Here is a 10,283-nt window from a genome sequence, read left to right on the forward strand (position 1 = left end):
CTGACGCAGTTTTCGCGCCGCCCCGGCTGACGCGGTTTCGTGCCGCCCCGGCTGACGCGGTTTTCGCGCCGCCCCGGCTGACGCGGTTTTTGCGTCGCCCCGGCTGACACGGTTCGGACTTTGCACTTTTCGGCTGTGCCTGGCTGGCGGCCCACTCACTCGATCGCCATGTCTGTTTGCCACAGTTTTCCCGGTGGTGCCGCACCCGGGCTCGCCCCGGCTGACGCAGTTTTCGCGCCGCCCCGGCTGACGCGGTTTCGTGCCGCCCCGGCAGACGCGGTTTTCGCGCCGCCCCGGCTGACGCGGTTTCGTGCCGCCCCGGCAGACGCAGTTCGGACTTAGCACTTTTCGGCTGTGCCTGGCTGGCGGCCCACTCACTCGATCGCCATGTCTGTTTGCCACAGTTTTCCCGGTGGTGCCGCACCCGGGCTCGCCCCGGCTGACGCAGTTTTCGCGCCGCCCCGGCTGACGCGGTTTCGTGCCGCCCCGGCAGACGCGGTTTTCGCGCCGCCCCGGCTGACGCGGTTTCGTGCCGCCCCGGCAGACGCAGTTCGGACTTAGCACTTTTCAGCTGTGCCTGGCTGGCGGCCCACTCACTCGATCGCCATGTCTGTTTGCCACAGTTTTCCCGGTGGTGCCGCACCCGGGCTCGCCCCGGCAGACGCGTTTTTTTTTTTTTCTTTCGCCCCGGCTGACGCAGTTTTCGCGCCGCCCCGGCTGACGCGGTTTCGTGCCGCCCCGGCAGACGCGGTTTTTTGCGCCGCCCCGGCTGACGCGGTTTTTGCCGCCCCGGCTGACGCAGTTCGGACTTAGCACTTTTCGGCTGTGCCTGGCTGGCGGCCCACTCACTCGATCGCCATGTCTGTTTGCCACAGTTTTCCCGGTGGTGCCGCACCCGGGCTCGCCCCGGCTGACGCAGTTTTCGCGCCGCCCCGGCTGACGCGGTTTCGTGCCGCCCCGGCAGACGCGGTTTTCGCGCCGCCCCGGCTGACGCGGTTTCGTGCCGCCCCGGCAGACGCAGTTCGGACTTAGCACTTTTCGGCTGTGCCTGGCTGGCGGCCCACTCACTCGATCGCCATGTCTGTTTGCCACAGTTTTCCCGGTGGTGCCGCACCCGGGCTCGCCCCGGCTGACGCAGTTTTCGCGCCGCCCCGGCTGACGCGGTTTCGTGCCGCCCCGGCAGACGCGGTTTTCGCGCCGCCCCGGCTGACGCGGTTTCGTGCCGCCCCGGCAGACGCAGTTCGGACTTAGCACTTTTCGGCTGTGCCTGGCTGGCGGCCCACTCACTCGATCGCCATGTCTGTTTGCCACAGTTTTCCCGGTGGTGCCGCACCCGGGCTCGCCCCGGCAGACGCAGTTTTCGCGCCGCCCCGGCAGACGCGGTTTTCGCGCCGCCCCGGCTGACGCGGTTTTTGCCGCCCCGGCTGACGCAGTTCGGACTTGGCACTTTTTGGGCTGAGCCTGGCTGGCGGCCCACTCACTCGATCGCCATGTCTGTTTGCCACAGTCTTCCCGGTGGTGCCGCACCCGGGCTCGCCCCGGCAGACGCGTTTTTTTTTCTTTCGCCCCGGCAGACGTGGTTCCCCCCCCCCCCTTTTCGCTCGCCCCGGCTGACGAGGTTTTCGCGCCGCCCCGGCTGACGCAGTTTTCGCGCCGCCCCGGCTGACGCGGTTTCGTGCCGCCCCGGCTGACGCGGTTTTCGCGCCGCCCCGGCTGACGCGGTTTTTGCGTCGCCCCGGCTGACACGGTTCGGACTTTGCACTTTTCGGCTGTGCCTGGCTGGCGGCCCACTCACTCGATCGCCATGTCTGTTTGCCACAGTTTTCCCGGTGGTGCCGCACCCGGGCTTGCCCCGGCAGACGCGTTTTTTTTTTTTCTTTTCGCCCCGGCTGACGCAGTTTTCGCCCCGCCCCGGCTGACGCGGTTTCGTGCCGCCCCGGCAGACGCGGTTTTTTGCGCCGCCCCGGCTGACGCGGTTTTTGCCGCCCCGGCTGACGCAGTTCGGACTTTGCACTTTTTGGCTGAGCCTGGCTGGCGGCCCACTCACTCGATCGCCATGTCTGTTTGCCACAGTTTTCCCGGTGGTGCCGCACCCGGGCTCGCCCCGGCAGACGCGTTTTTTTTTTTCCTTCGCCCCGGCAGACGTGGTTCCCCCCCCCCCCCTCCGTCTTTCTTTTTGTTTTTTTTTTCGCCGCGGCTGAAGTGGATTTTTCGGTGCCTCGACGCCCCGGTAGTCGCGGTTTTTCCGTTTCCGCACGGCCCCGGCTGACGCTGCTCGGTCACAGTCGCCTTTTGTGAGGATTGCAGACTTCTTGAGCGCGGGTGTTTTTTTTTTGTTGTTGTTGTTGTTTTATTACGCATTCGCTCCAGCAGACGCTGTTTAGACTTTTTGTTTCCTCTTTTATCCTGCGACGAGGTGACGAGGTTTATTCGGTGCCCCGCCGCCCCGGCTGAAGTGATTTTTCCTGTCCCGTGCCGCCCCGGCTGACGCGGTTGGGACTTCGCGTTTGTTCGGCCGCCACGGGTTTTGGCGCACTCGCTCGGTTGCTTGTTGTTGCCACTTGTTGCGAACCCAGGTTTCTTGAGCGAGCGCGGGCGTTTTTTCTTCCTTTCTTTCTTTGTTCTATGTGTTAGCGAATCGGCCTTTAATATCACACGAGGACTCACAACCAACAATTTTCAGTTTGAAGTGTAAAAAATCTGCAGGTGTTGACGTAACTGACTTGCCCCGTACCCTTGAGTACATCCATGAAGTTCTCGTAGTACTACTAAATCGCATTATTCCAAGTGGAGAAATTCCCATAAACTTGCAAACCTCTACACGAAAATCGGTGCGCGTGATAAAGTTGAAAATTATCGTCCGATATCAAATGTGCCTTCTATAACACAAATTCTAGGAAAAAAAAAAAAAAACACTTGTTCGCCGTTCTCTGCGCCGTGACTGGCAGCACTCCGGCGAAGCGAAACGGGGTCGATTCGAGCACGATATCGGCGTCTTTCGACGTGCTCGCCGGCGACCGTCGCACGAGTACGTCGCACGAGCGCGTCTGCCGGGGCGCCGTTTGCGAAGCCGACGCAAAAGTGGGAACCGCCGCTCGGATGATCGCCGCTTTCGGCAGAGTGAGTGTTGGCACTCCGGGGAAGCGAAACAGCGTGAATGCGCCCACGAAATCGGCGTATTTTGAAGTGCCCGCCGGCGACCGTCGCACGAGTACGGTAAACCGCGTCAGCCGGGGCGTAGTTCGGGACGCCGACGAAAAAGTGGGAAGCGCAACTCGGATCTTCGCCGTTTTTGCAGGAGTGAGTGGCGGCCCTCCTGCGAGACCAAGAAGCATCGATTCGTGCACGAATTCGGCGCCTTTCGACGTGATCGCCGGCGACCGTCGCTCGAGTAGGGCAAACCGCGTCTGCCGGGGCGGGCTTCGGGACGCCGATGCGAAAGTGGGAAACGCTGCTCGGATGTTCGCCGTTTTTGGCCGAGTGAGTGCTGGCACTCGGGCGAAGCCAAACGGGGCCGATTACGGCACGATATCGGCGTCTTTCGACGTGCCCGGCGGCGACCGTCGCACGAGTACGGTAAACCGCGTCAGCCCGGGCGGAGTTCGGGACGCCGATGCGAAAGTGGAGAACGCCGCTCGGATCTTCGCCGTTTTTGGAGGAGTGAGTGGCGGCACTCCGGAGAAGCCAAGGAGCGCCAATTAGCGCACGATATCGGCGTCTTTCGACGCGCTCGCCGGCGACCGTCGAACGAGTAGGGCAAACCGCGTCTGCCGGGGCGGGGTTTACGACGCCGACGCAAAAGTGGGAACCGCCGCTCGGATGTTGGCCGTTTTTGGCAGAGTGAGTGCTGGCACACCGGCGACGCGAAAGAGCGCGAAAGCGCCCACGAAAGTGGCGTATTTGGACGTGCTTGACGGCGACCGCTGCAGGAGTACGAAAAACCACGTCAGCCGGGGCGAGCGACCCACGGCGGTCTGGGTGCTTATCGCTGCTATTATAGGGGCACCCCGGCAGACGCAGAAAAAAAAAATTTTTTTTCGACCTTCTTTTTTGCTGGTCGAGCTCGGGTAACCCAGGTCGCAATGGGAGCCGCGCACGAAAGCGGCGTCGCGAGACGCGTTCGCGGTCGCTAGTCGCACGAGCTCGGCAACCGCGTCAGCCGGCGCGGAGTTCGGGATGCCGACGGCTAAGTGGGTACCGCTGCTCGGATGTTCGCCGTTTTTGGCCGAGTGAGTGCTGGCACTCCGGCGAAGCGAAACGGGGCCGATTCGGGCACGATATCGGCGTATTTCGACGTGCTCGCCGGCGACCGTCGCACGAGTACGGCAAAGCGCGTCTGCCGGGGCGAGGTTTGCGATGCCGACGAAAAAGTGGGAAGCGCCGCTCGGATCTTCGCCGTTTTTGCAGGAGTGAGTGGCGGCCCTCCTGCGAGACCAAGAAGCATCGACTCGCGCACGATATCGGTGTCTTTCGACGTGCCCGCCGGCCACCGCCGCACGAGTACGGCAAACCGCGTATGCCGGGGCGGGGTTGGCGACGCCGACGCAAAAGTGGGAACCGCCACTAGGATGTTCGCCGTTTTTGGCAGAGTGAGTGCTGGCACACCGGCGACGCGAAAGAGCGCGAAAGCGCCCACGAAAGTGGCGTATTTGGACGTGCTTGACGGCGACCGCTGCAGGAGTACGAAAAACCACGTCAGCCGGGGCGAGCGACCCACGGCGGTCTGGGTGCTTATCGCTGCTATTATAGGGGCACCCCGGCAGACGCAGAAAAAAAAAATTTTTTTTCGACCTTCTTTTTTGCTGGTCGAGCTCGGGTAACCCAGGTCGCAATGGGAGCCGCGCACGAAAGCGGCGTCGCGAGACGCGTTCGCGGTCGCTAGTCGCACGAGCTCGGCAACCGCGTCAGCCGGCGCGGAGTTCGGGATGCCGACGGCTAAGTGGGTACCGCTGCTCGGATGTTCGCCGTTTTTGGCCGAGTGAGTGCTGGCACTCCGGCGAAGCGAAACGGGGCCGATTCGGGCACGATATCGGCGTATTTCGACGTGCTCGCCGGCGACCGTCGCACGAGTACGGCAAAGCGCGTCTGCCGGGGCGAGGTTTGCGATGCCGACGAAAAAGTGGGAAGCGCCGCTCGGATCTTCGCCGTTTTTGCAGGAGTGAGTGGCGGCCCTCCTGCGAGACCAAGAAGCATCGACTCGCGCACGATATCGGTGTCTTTCGACGTGCCCGCCGGCCACCGCCGCACGAGTACGGCAAACCGCGTATGCCGGGGCGGGGTTGGCGACGCCGACGCAAAAGTGGGAACCGCCACTAGGATGTTCGCCGTTTTTGGCAGAGTGAGTGCTGGCACTCCGGCGAAGCGAAAGAGCGCGAATGCGCCCACGAAAGTGGCGTGTTTGGACGTGCTTGACGACGACCACCGCAGGAAAACGAAAAACCACGTCAGCCGGGGCGAGCGACCCATGGCGGTCTGGGTGCTTATCGCTGCTATTATAGGGGCACCCCGGCAGACGCAAAAAAAAAAAAATTTTTTTTTCGACATTCTTTCTTGCTCGTCGACCTCGGGTGACCCAGGTCGCAGTGGGAGCCGCGCACGAAAGCGGCGTCGCGAGACGGCTTCGCGGTCGCTAGTCGCACGAGCTCGGCAACCGCGTCTGCCGGGGCGGAGTTCGGGACGCCGACGGCTAAGTGGGAACCGCCGCTCGGATGTTCGCCGTTTGTGGCCGAGTGAGTGCTGGCACTCCGGCGAAGCCAAACGGGGCCGATTCCGGCACGATATCGGCGTCTTTCTACGTGCTCGCCGGCGACCGTCGCACGAGTACGGCAAAGTGCGTCTGCCGGGGCGGGGTTTGCGACGCGTACGCAATAGTGAGAACCGTCGCTCGGATGTTCGTCGTCTTTCGCCGAGCCAGTGCTGGCACTCCGGCGAAGCCGAACGGAGCCGATTCGGGCACGATATCGGCGTCTTTCCACGTGCTCGCCGGCGACCGTCGCACGAGTACGGTAAACCGCGTCAGCCGGGGCGGAGTTCGGGACGCCGATGCGAAAGTGGGAAGCGCCGCTCGGATCTTCGCCGTTTTTGGAGGAGTCAGTGGCGGCACTCCGGTGAAGCCAAGGTGCGCCAATTCGCGCACGATATCGGCGTCTTTCGACGTGCCCGCCGGCCACCGTCGCACGAGTACGGCAAACCTCGTCTGCCGGGGCGGGGTTTGCGACGCCGACGCAAAAGTGGGAACCGCCGCTCGGATGTTCGCCGTTTTTGGCAGAGTGAGTGCTGGCACTCCGGCGAAGCGAAAGAGCGTGAATGCGCCCACGAAAGTAGCGTATTTGGACGTGCTTGACGGCGACCGCCGCAGGAGTACGAAAAACCACGTCAGCCGGGGCGAGCGACCCACGGCGGTCTGGGTGCTTATCGCTGCTATTATAGGGGCACCCCGGCAGACGCAGAAAGAAAAAAAAAAAAAAATGGGGACATGGCGTGCGTCACCGTGCGGCTTCGCAGCGTTGCCGAAGTCGCCGAGCCCTTCGACTGAGCCGAACGGCGGACAGGGAACGTTGGTCGGCCGTTCTAACCTGTCGGTGCCACGCCGAGACGTCGTTAAGGAAAACCGCGTCGTGGGCCTCTACGACGCCGTCGAGTCGTTGTACGTTTGGTGTCCAGCGTGTCGGCGGCGAGTAGCGGACACGTCGTTCACGACTTCGGTCTTTCGCAGTCGACGCGAACTTGCGGAGAGTCGTGGTGCCTCACGTTTTCGGCAGAAACCGCGGCGGAATTTTCCCGTGCGTGCGCGCACGACCTCGGTGCTGTGCCGTCAGCGTAGTGTTGCACAAACTCGTGGCCTACCCAAGGTGCGGTACGTTTGCGGCCGTATCCTCGGTGGGAATTTCGTGAGTAGGGTCGCAAATTCTACGACCTCGGCGGGTTTGAGAGCGACGTAGACTTGTGGCACGCTCAACGTGCCACACGTTTCGGGGCACACCCGCGGTGAAATTTTCTCGAGTACGCTCGTATTAGTGCCCAAGGAGGTCTGGGTACTTATCGCTGCTATTATGTGGGGGTTCTCGTGAGCGGCGTACGCGAAAGCGACCGGGTGTCTGATATGCGGCGGGCTTCGGCCTCGTCAAGCGTGTCCTCGGGTCTGCTCCAGGGGAATCCACGGCAGTCGTCTGCAGCCTCATCCGCTTGATGCGTTAGGGGCTGGTTGTCGGACGGTGCCGTTTTACCACGATATCGAGGTGTGTTCCGTGTCGTCCTCGGGCGATTCAGATGCGAAAGCGCCGAAGACGCGGGCGTGACCCGTCGTCTGGCGGCTTTGCAGTCTCGGCTCCGTTGCTAGTTCCGGCCGGTCCACCGACAGTGCAGCGGGCTTGGGCAACCCGCACGGCGCGACCGAGTCGATGCAACGAAAAAGAGCGAGCATGAACGTGCTTCTTGCCGCACGGCTCCCACTCGTCTTTCGGGAAGGTTGTGCCGTAGCGAGCTCGAACGCCGTCATCTCGGAGTGCAAAATAAGCGTGTTGGGGCGCCTGAAGGTGGCCTCCGCCGCACACAGACTGCGTCCGGCCCGCCGAAGGCGAGGACGGACGCGCAGTCGAACGATTACCTGGTTGATCCTGCCAGTATCATATGCTTGTCTCAAAGATTAAGCCATGCATGTCTAAGTACATGCCGAAATAAGGCGAAACCGCGAATGGCTCATTAAATCAGTTATGGTTCCTTAGATCGTTTCTTCCTACTTGGATAACTGTGGCAATTCTAGAGCTAATACATGCAGTGAGCCTGGAGCCCTTTGGGTAACGGGTGCTTTTATTAGACCAAGATCGATCGGGTTTCGGCCCGTATTGTGTGGTGACTCTGGATAACTTTGTGCTGATCGCATGGCCACGAGCCGGCGACGTTTCTTTCAAGTGTCTGCCTTATCAACTTTCGATGGTAGGTTACTTGCTTACCATGGTTGTTACGGGTAACGGAGAATCAGGGTTCGATTCCGGAGAGGGAGCCTGAGAAACGGCTACCACATCCAAGGAAGGCAGCAGGCGCGCAAATTACCCACTCCCGGCACGGGGAGGTAGTGACGAAAAATAACAATACGGGACTCTTTTGAGGCCCCGTAATTGAAATGAGTACACTCTAAATCCTTTAACGAGGATCAATTGGAGGGCAAGTCTGGTGCCAGCAGCCGCGGTAATTCCAGCTCCAATAGCGTATACTAAAGCTGCTGCGGTTAAAAAGCTCGTAGTTGGATCTCAGTTCCAGACGAGTAGTGCATCTACCCGATGCGACGGCTCGGACTGAACATCATGCCGGTTCTTTCTTGGTGCACTTCATTGTGTGCCTCGAGATGGCCGGTGCTTTTACTTTGAAAAAATTAGAGTGCTCAACGCAGGCGAGTCGCCTGAATAAACTTGCATGGAATAATAGAACAAGACCTCGTTTCTGTTCTGTTGGTTTTTGGAATACGAGGTAATGATTAAGAGGGACGGACGGGGGCATTCGTATTGCGGCGCTAGAGGTGAAATTCTTGGACCGTCGCAAGACGAACTACTGCGAAAGCATTTGCCAAGAATGTTTTCATTGATCAAGAACGAAAGTCAGAGGTTCGAAGGCGATCAGATACCGCCCTAGTTCTGACCATAAACGATGCCAACCAGCGATCCGCCTGAGTTACTCAAATGACTCGGCGGGCAGCTTCCGGGAAACCAAAGTATTTGGGTTCCGGGGGAAGTATGGTTGCAAAGCTGAAACTTAAAGGAATTGACGGAAGGGCACCACCAGGAGTGGAGCCTGCGGCTTAATTTGACTCAACACGGGAAAACTTACCCGGCCCGGACACTGGGAGGATTGACAGATTGAGAGCTCTTTCTTGATTCGGTGGATGGTGGTGCATGGCCGTTCTTAGTTGGTGGAGCGATTTGTCTGGTTAATTCCGATAACGAACGAGACTCTAGCCTATTAAATAGGTGCGGGGTTCCCAGCACCTTACAACCTTCTTAGAGGGACAAGCGGCTCCTAGCCGCACGAAACAGAGCAATAACAGGTCTGTGATGCCCTTAGATGTCCGGGGCCGCACGCGCGCTACACTGAAGGAAGCAGCGTGTCTTTATCCCTGTCTGAAAAGACTGGGTAACCCGTGGAACTTCTTTCGTGATTGGGATAGGGGCTTGCAATTGTTCCCCTTGAACGAGGAATTCCCAGTAAGCGCGAGTCATAAGCTCGCGTTGATTACGTCCCTGCCCTTTGTACACACCGCCCGTCGCTACTACCGATTGAATGATTTAGTGAGGTCTTCGGACCGATGTCCGGCGCGGCCTTTCGGTTGCGCCGGTCTGTTGGAAAGATGACCAAACTTGATCATTTAGAGGAAGTAAAAGTCGTAACAAGGTTTCCGTAGGTGAACCTGCGGAAGGATCATTAACGGATTGTGAAGGGTGAGCGCCTCAGCTGCGTCTGCGCCCGACACTTTCTGCCGCTGACCCCGTTTGGACGCGGGGTCGGCTTTTCCCCACGGGGCTGCCTGAATGTGGAGCGGCACCCCGTGACAAATTGTTGCGCCCAGCGGACGCCAACACCGCGACCTTGGACGGTCGGCCAGGTGGCGGACGCGGGTACAAACGGCGCAACGCACTCATAGGTCGGCTTTCGACCCGCCACTGCACCGTGGCTCGAAGCGCTCGAAATGCGCGACCCGACCGCTGCGGGACCGCCTAGTACTGTAAACAGGAGCGGCGGAGCGCGAACGGCGAGTCGTGGTTACGTCGGTAGAAGGCGAGGCTGCGCGTTCCCGAAACGCCAGCCGAGTGCCCTCCCGACCGTTCGAGCGTGCAAGAACGAGACCCGACAATCGCGCGGCGACTGCCAAGTACGAGAGGAACGGCACAAGCGTCGGCGGTCGGTCAAGGAACTGGCGATGTGACGGGTCCGCTGTGCACCAGTGCATACCGTCCCGCCGTCCGCGGCAAGCGCCTCCGCGTCCTCGGGTGACGGAGGCTGCCGGTCGGTTCTTGCAGGCGAGGGATCTCGCTGGCACCGGTTCGCGTTGACGCGCGGCCGGTCATGGCACGGCGATGCGACGGCCGAGGTGCGCAGTACTCGATGGAGGAACCGCACGCTCCGATGACCGTCCCGCCCTCCGCGGCGTATGCGTACCGACCGTAATGGTTGCAGCAGCGCCGGCCGGCTTTTGAATTCGCCACACGAAACACGGTGCGAGATCGCGGTTAGGGGAGCGTCGACGTTGCCAGGCGTTTTGCTTGCTGCCGAGGGAAAGGCGGCACGGCCAC

General features: G+C 60.9%; 1 non-coding gene across 1 annotated transcript; it reads left to right on the plus strand.

Annotated features, from left to right (window-relative positions):
* Positions 1-7,603: 7,603 nt before the first annotated feature.
* Positions 7,604-9,417, plus strand: LOC142793971 (small subunit ribosomal RNA). The gene has a single exon (XR_012891972.1). It is a non-coding gene; the product is annotated as a small subunit ribosomal RNA (ribosomal RNA).
* Positions 9,418-10,283: the final 866 nt, after the last annotated feature.

The sequence above is a fragment of the Rhipicephalus microplus genome, unplaced genomic scaffold (assembly GCF_043290135.1).
Source record: "Rhipicephalus microplus isolate Deutch F79 unplaced genomic scaffold, USDA_Rmic scaffold_355, whole genome shotgun sequence".
Classification (NCBI taxonomy): Eukaryota; Metazoa; Arthropoda; class Arachnida; order Ixodida; family Ixodidae; genus Rhipicephalus; species Rhipicephalus microplus.